This window comes from Herpailurus yagouaroundi, unplaced genomic scaffold, assembly GCF_014898765.1.
Source record: "Herpailurus yagouaroundi ecotype Mexico unplaced genomic scaffold, PumYag 190, whole genome shotgun sequence".
NCBI lineage: Eukaryota > Metazoa > Chordata > Mammalia > Carnivora > Felidae > Herpailurus > Herpailurus yagouaroundi.
Genome location: NW_024412421.1, coordinates 3,608,131 through 3,614,005, shown reverse-complemented (window position 1 = coordinate 3,614,005; position 5,875 = coordinate 3,608,131). Strand labels below are relative to the sequence as shown.

The 5,875-nt window shown below is 50.9% G+C and overlaps 1 long non-coding RNA gene across 1 annotated transcript; it reads right to left on the bottom strand.

The window, feature by feature from the left end:
* Positions 1 to 397: 397 nt before the first annotated feature.
* On the bottom strand, positions 398 to 1,908 carry LOC121010006 (uncharacterized). Its single transcript, XR_005780956.1, has 2 exons — positions 1,836 to 1,908; positions 398 to 652 (listed from the first exon to the last, which is right to left on the bottom strand). It is a non-coding gene; the product is annotated as an uncharacterized LOC121010006 (long non-coding RNA).
* Positions 1,909 to 5,875: the final 3,967 nt, after the last annotated feature.

Sequence of the window (5,875 nt, the reverse complement as noted above, 5' to 3'; positions counted from 1 at the left end):
GAGCTCCATGAGAGAGTGGATGTCTGTTTCTTACATTCTGCTGTATTTCCAGCGGAAGGACACAGTAGGTGCTCAACAAATAAGTTAGTAGGAAGGGTGACCACTGGGTTGATAAGGATTCTTTTTTTAAAAAAGTTTTTTAGAATGGAGATTTATTTATTTATTTACTTATTTATTTTTAAGGAGAGAGCAAAGGCTTACGCAAGTGGGGGAGGGGCAGAGAGAAAGGGAGAGAGAGAATCTCAAACAGGCTCCACGCTGAGTGTGGAGCTCGACCTCACAACCCTGAGACCATAATCTGAGCTGAAACCAAGAGTCAGATGCTTAACCAACTGAGCCACCCAGGTGCCCCTGGGTTGATAGGATTCTTAACTACTTGGCATATAAATGTGCTCGATAGATGGCAATCCTCTTTATTATGTCCATTATTATCAAGAAACATTCATTTGCTCATCCATTACAATGAATGGAGTGGTCCTATATACAGGACCCTGGGTCAGGCACGAGGCCTCCAGAGGAATGGGTGAGATCTCTGCTCTTGCAGGGGCTCTCGCTGTGGAGACGGATCGGGAGACAGAGTGATGATGCCATGGCAGCAACTGGCCAGACCGGAGGTTCGGAAGCCATTCGAAGTTTTTCTTGTCCATTGCTTCTGCAAGACACAGCCCATGTCCTGCACACACTAGATGCCTGGTGAACGCCCTGAACTGAATTAAAAGTGATCCTTAGAAGACCAACCCTTGAAAGCTGCCCCAGGTTGGGCTACTGCTCAACTTAGCCAATCCCAATTCCCGGAGGCCTAAGGCAGCTCTCTGCTCTACCATGATGCTTTTTTAATTTTTTTTACTTTAATTTTTTTAATGGTTTTATTCATTTTTGAAAGACAGAGAGATACAGAGTGCTAATGGCAGAGGGGCAGAGAGAGAGGGGGAGACACAGAATCGGAAGCAGACTCCAGAATCTGAGCCGTCAGCACAGAGCCCGACGAGGGGCTTGAACTCACGAGATGTGAGATCATGACCTGAGCCAAAGTTGGATGCTTAGCCAACTGAGCCACCCAGGTGCCCCATGATGCTTTTTTAAAAATAAGCTCAGGGGCGCCTGGGTGGCGCAGTCGGTTAAGCGTCCGACTTCAGCCAGGTCACGATCTCGCGGGCCGGGAGTTCGAGCCCCGTGTCGGGCTCTGGGCTGATGGTTCAGAGCCTGGAGCCTGTTTCCGATTCTGTGTCTCCCTCTCTCTCTGCCCCTCCCCCGTTCATGCTCTGTCTCTCTCTGTCCCAAAAATAAATAAACGTTGAAAAAAAAATTAAAAAAAAAAAAAGCTCAGCTGCCCCAGGAGACCCAAAGTTGGTTTGGGTTTTGGGGGGATGCACAGTAACAACTTCTCAGCTCCTGGCCATCAGATGGTCTGTCTGCTGCTTCCTCTTCTCTTTTCCCCTCTTGCGTAATGTTATTCCCCCTACAAAGAGGAACATAAGACTAATAATACATCACTTTGGTGTCCCCAAAGTGAGGATTTTCAGGTGCTTCTTTCAACAGCCAGCTCAGGCCCTTCAACACCATCTGGGGCCTCCAGGAGCACCTGAGCACGTGTCCATGGAGCCTAACCCCTGATACCTATGGGTCTGCATTTGGAAAGTCCCTTCTGTACTCAGCCCAGCTCCTAGGTTCCATTCCAGCACAAGTTGCTTCTTTCACTCTCCAGTCCTTATCCACCCTGCCCAGAGAACTTAAAACCCTCCCTCTCCTCTTCATTATTCAAGTTAATAGTGGACGTCTCCCATTGCTTGTGCAGCCTCCATTCTCCTTAATGGGATCAAGCACACTCTGCTCACCTTTCTCTGGGGAACAACATCTTCCCTCAGGTTAGGTCTTGGACGTTAAGTGGCATGGATGATACCCCTGAAGCCATGGAACATGTGACTCACAGCTGACCAATCAGAGTATCAAAGCCTTCTGACCATGTGATTGGCTCATGAATGTCCATGTGGCCAAAGAGAGGCCAATCAGGTCCAATAACTGCCTCTCCATAGACTAGAAAAGAGCCGCTGCCCGCTATTGGCTGCAGAGAGAGGAGATTAGAAACTGGGTGTCAGGGGGTGGGGTCACTGTTTGGGGACAGCCTGTTTGCAGTAAGGAGGACAGAGGGGTAATGGAGAGATCTTTGTTTAAGTCACTGTATTCTGCCAGTCCTACTTACTTCTGGACTTTCAGTGACATGAGCCAATGAATGCTGCGTGTGTGTGCATGCGCGTGCGTGCACGCGCGCGCATGCACACACACACACACACACACATATCCCTACCTTTCTTTTTTTAAAAGTCACTTGGAATTGGATTTTCACCTCTTGCAATAGAAATATTTAACCATTCGTTAGAGCCTCCCGTGGATCCGAAATTCCCAGCCCTGGAAGCAGGAAGACAGGTCAAGTGCTCCCCCCTCCCCGACCCAAGGCCCCTTCCACAGCGGGATCCCAGACCCAGCTGCCTTTTTAAACAAATTATCCTCCTTTGACCTTGCCTGGTGGAGAGAGGAGACCTGTCTTCTCTTTAAACTGAGGGAGAGACACTGCAGAATGAAGGAGTACAAACCACCTTCTCTTCTGCTCTGAGGGGTAGGGGGCACACTCCTTGGGTTTTTGTATTGTATTACCTTTTATTTTTTTCAGATTTACCTTCCTAATTAGGTTTTGCTCAGGCAAATATATTAGGATTAGTTCGTAATCCTTGAGCTCACAGAAAGTGAGGGTGGGATGGCTCTGAAGAGGGCTAGGAGCCAGGAGGAGGTGTTTGCTGTGGAAAATGCACAGAGTGGGGAAGCACATGGGTAACAAGGTGTGTCCACACATGAAATGGGGTTTAGATGTATTATTTATTCATTTCCTTAACCCACAGTTATGAATTATCAGTTATGTGCTAGGTGTTGGCAAACAGGACCAGGTACCTGTTTTTACAGGACCCCATGGAGGGAAAGGACCAGCAAGAAGGACAAATAAACCTGGTGGGAACAGGTTCCCTGGGCTTCTGTGGCACTTAAGTGCTGTAGAAATGTTCTCAGCTCCAGCAGGTGGACAGGGCTCTTCAAAGAAGTGTTCCTACTTACCCTTTGCCTATGTTTGGCCTCTTCTGGTTCCAGCACAGGGCCAATCGTGCTCCCCAAAGGCCACCCTCTAAGCCACGTGGCTGGGCTAGAAGTGGGCCCAGGCTGTGTCAGAGCCAACTCCCCTTCTGACCATCCAGACAAGGAAGACTCTTCCCCAGTCCAGATTTCCCCTTTCCTTAGGGTGAGCCCACTTGGGGCCTTCAGGGTCCCTTCCACCCAGGACTTGTGGTCAAGACTCTACCAATTCACAAAGTGCTGTGCTTTAATAAGCAAGGGGACAAGTGTGAATTTTCCTCCCATGAGGTTCCGGGGCTTCAGGACAAATGTGTCCACAGCATGGGAGGTAGGGGGGTGAGGGTGAGGGCTGCGGAGAGGCAGACTTGGTCAGGTCCCCAGAAGTGTGGCCATATTCTTCCCCTAGCCATGGGTGCCCACTTGCTGATTATTTGCCCACTCAAGGAAGCCTCTTAAAAAGCCCTTTTGTGAACAGGGAAGGCTGTAAGATGGCTAGTGGCTCCACCCTGACAGACAAGCATCTCAGCAGCTTGCAAAGAGCTTCTTCTTAAAGTTCTGCCTGATCAGGCCCTGGGGCTGCAGGCCAAGTCTCTGAGTGAGCAGGCCTCTTGAGGACACAGCTGATAGGCTGCCTCCCTGGGCCTCCCTTGAGCCTTCACTTCTCCCATCAGGTATGGTTCAGCGTCTGCTCCAGAGGGCTGAATGCCACCCTCTCTGCCTTGGGACCAGAGAACTTTCTGAGCTGTTGAACCTGGGGTTGCTGTGATTCATGAGGAGGCACGAACATGGGGTGGTGAAGGGCACTGGGACCTGTGTAGGGAACAAGGGAGCCTTTGGATGGTGGATGCCTCCCACGAGGAGAGCATGGGGCCACCTGCCCTCCATTTTGCCTGTCATTATCACTTACCAATGGCTGTTACGGAGCCCAGAGCTTTCCAGAAGGCCATCCACCCTGAAATGAAAACCTAGCCTCCTTAGAGTGGGTCAGAGGAAGGGTGCTTATGGCCCATCTCTCTCTCATTGAGGGTAGTTTACATCTGTTAGTAAATTTAAATGATGAGTTAAATGGGGTTTAGATGGCACCACTAGGTCTGTCCTCTGCCTAACGACTGTGCAAATCCATTAGCCGTTCCTGGGCTGGTGCACAGGCGTGCTCCAGGGTGACTCTTCCTCCTGGTGGGGATGTTTTTTCCCCACACCCACCCAGGGCCGGGACACTGACGGAGGTTCAACCTTCGCGTCAGAAGACATGGGGAGTGACTGCCATAGAGCCTGGGAGGAAGGGCTTTTGCAGTCCCTTCCTCCCCCTGCCTCCCCCTGCCTTCCCCTGCCTCCCTGGCCTTCTTCCTCTCTCTCTAGCTCAGCTGGGGGTGGGGGCGCACCTCATGCTCTGCAGCCCTCTGCTCCACAGTAAAGCTGAGCTGAGAACGTCCTGGGAAGCTGCTGAGTCCAACCTTGCACATTAGAGCTGGGGAAGCGGAGGCTCCCTGGTTTGGGAGAAGGTCAGGGTTCTGTCCTGCTTCCTGGCTGGGTGGGCACAGAGCACCTGGATGGAGTGTGGTTCTCAACCCCGGCTGCACATGAGCCTCTCCCGGGCAGCCTTGAACAAAGGTGAGCCTGGGCCCTGTCCAGTGATCCCAACGTCACTGATCTGGGTGGGGCCCATGCACGGGCATCTTTTACAGGCCTCCAGGTGACGCTGATATGCACCAAGGTTGAGAACCACCAAGTGGTTACACAGGGTGGTTAAAGGGAGGAGCTTCAACCTGAATTAATGCTGCTGATGAATGGTGTGGCATGACTTCCCCTCCCACCTCACTGCCCAGTATAAGGTCACATGCCCACCTTTAAGTCACTGGTGAGAGTCATGGGACAATCGCGATCAGCTGACACCTATGGTGACCCATCCTCTGAAGCGGAGGATGGACTGAGCTGCCCCCCAGCACCAGGGTGAATACCCCCGAAAATTCCACACACCCCCACACCTCCGCATACTAGTATGAGTTTCCTGAGGCTGCTGTCACAAATTACTACCAACTTTATGACTTACAACAACAGAAATGTGTTCTTGCACAGTTCTGGAGGCCAGAAGTCTGGAATCAAGGTGTCAGCAGGACCATACTTCCACCAAAGGCTCTGGGGGACAATCTGGTTTGGCTTCCTCCAGCTTCTAGTGGCTCCAAGTGTTCCTTGGCTTGTGGCCACATCCCTCCACTCTGCCCATGTGGTCACATGGCCTCCACCTCTCCTCTGTGTCTCTGGTAAGGACACTAGTCATGCATTTAATTCAGGATGATCTCATCTCAAGCTCCTTAACATAGTTATGTGTATAAATGGCCCTTTTCTAAATAAGGTGGATTAACAGATTCCAGGGGTTGGGATGTGGACATACCTTTTTGAGGGCCACATTCAACCCACTTTAATATTTTTTACTCCTGTCAGCAGAGATGAGGGTGGTGGGGGAACTCATCTTGGTAAACAGGCAAGACACCGAACATCTAACAAAGCGGGGTCCTTATGAGGCTTTGGCGGGTGAGGAGGCTGCATGACCGGCTGTGCAGGACCTGCCTGGAGGAGGAGGAAAAGTGGGGTCTGCTTTTGGGTTTACTTCTAACCTCTATCTGCTTCATTTCCCCACTGTCCCATTTGGTCTTGATTACCTGAATTTTTCTGCGATCACAGAAATCTCTCATTGTGCCTTGCTGACATCCGAAACAGCAAGTGGCCTGCCTGGCATTGAAAAGGAGAAAGTTTCTGG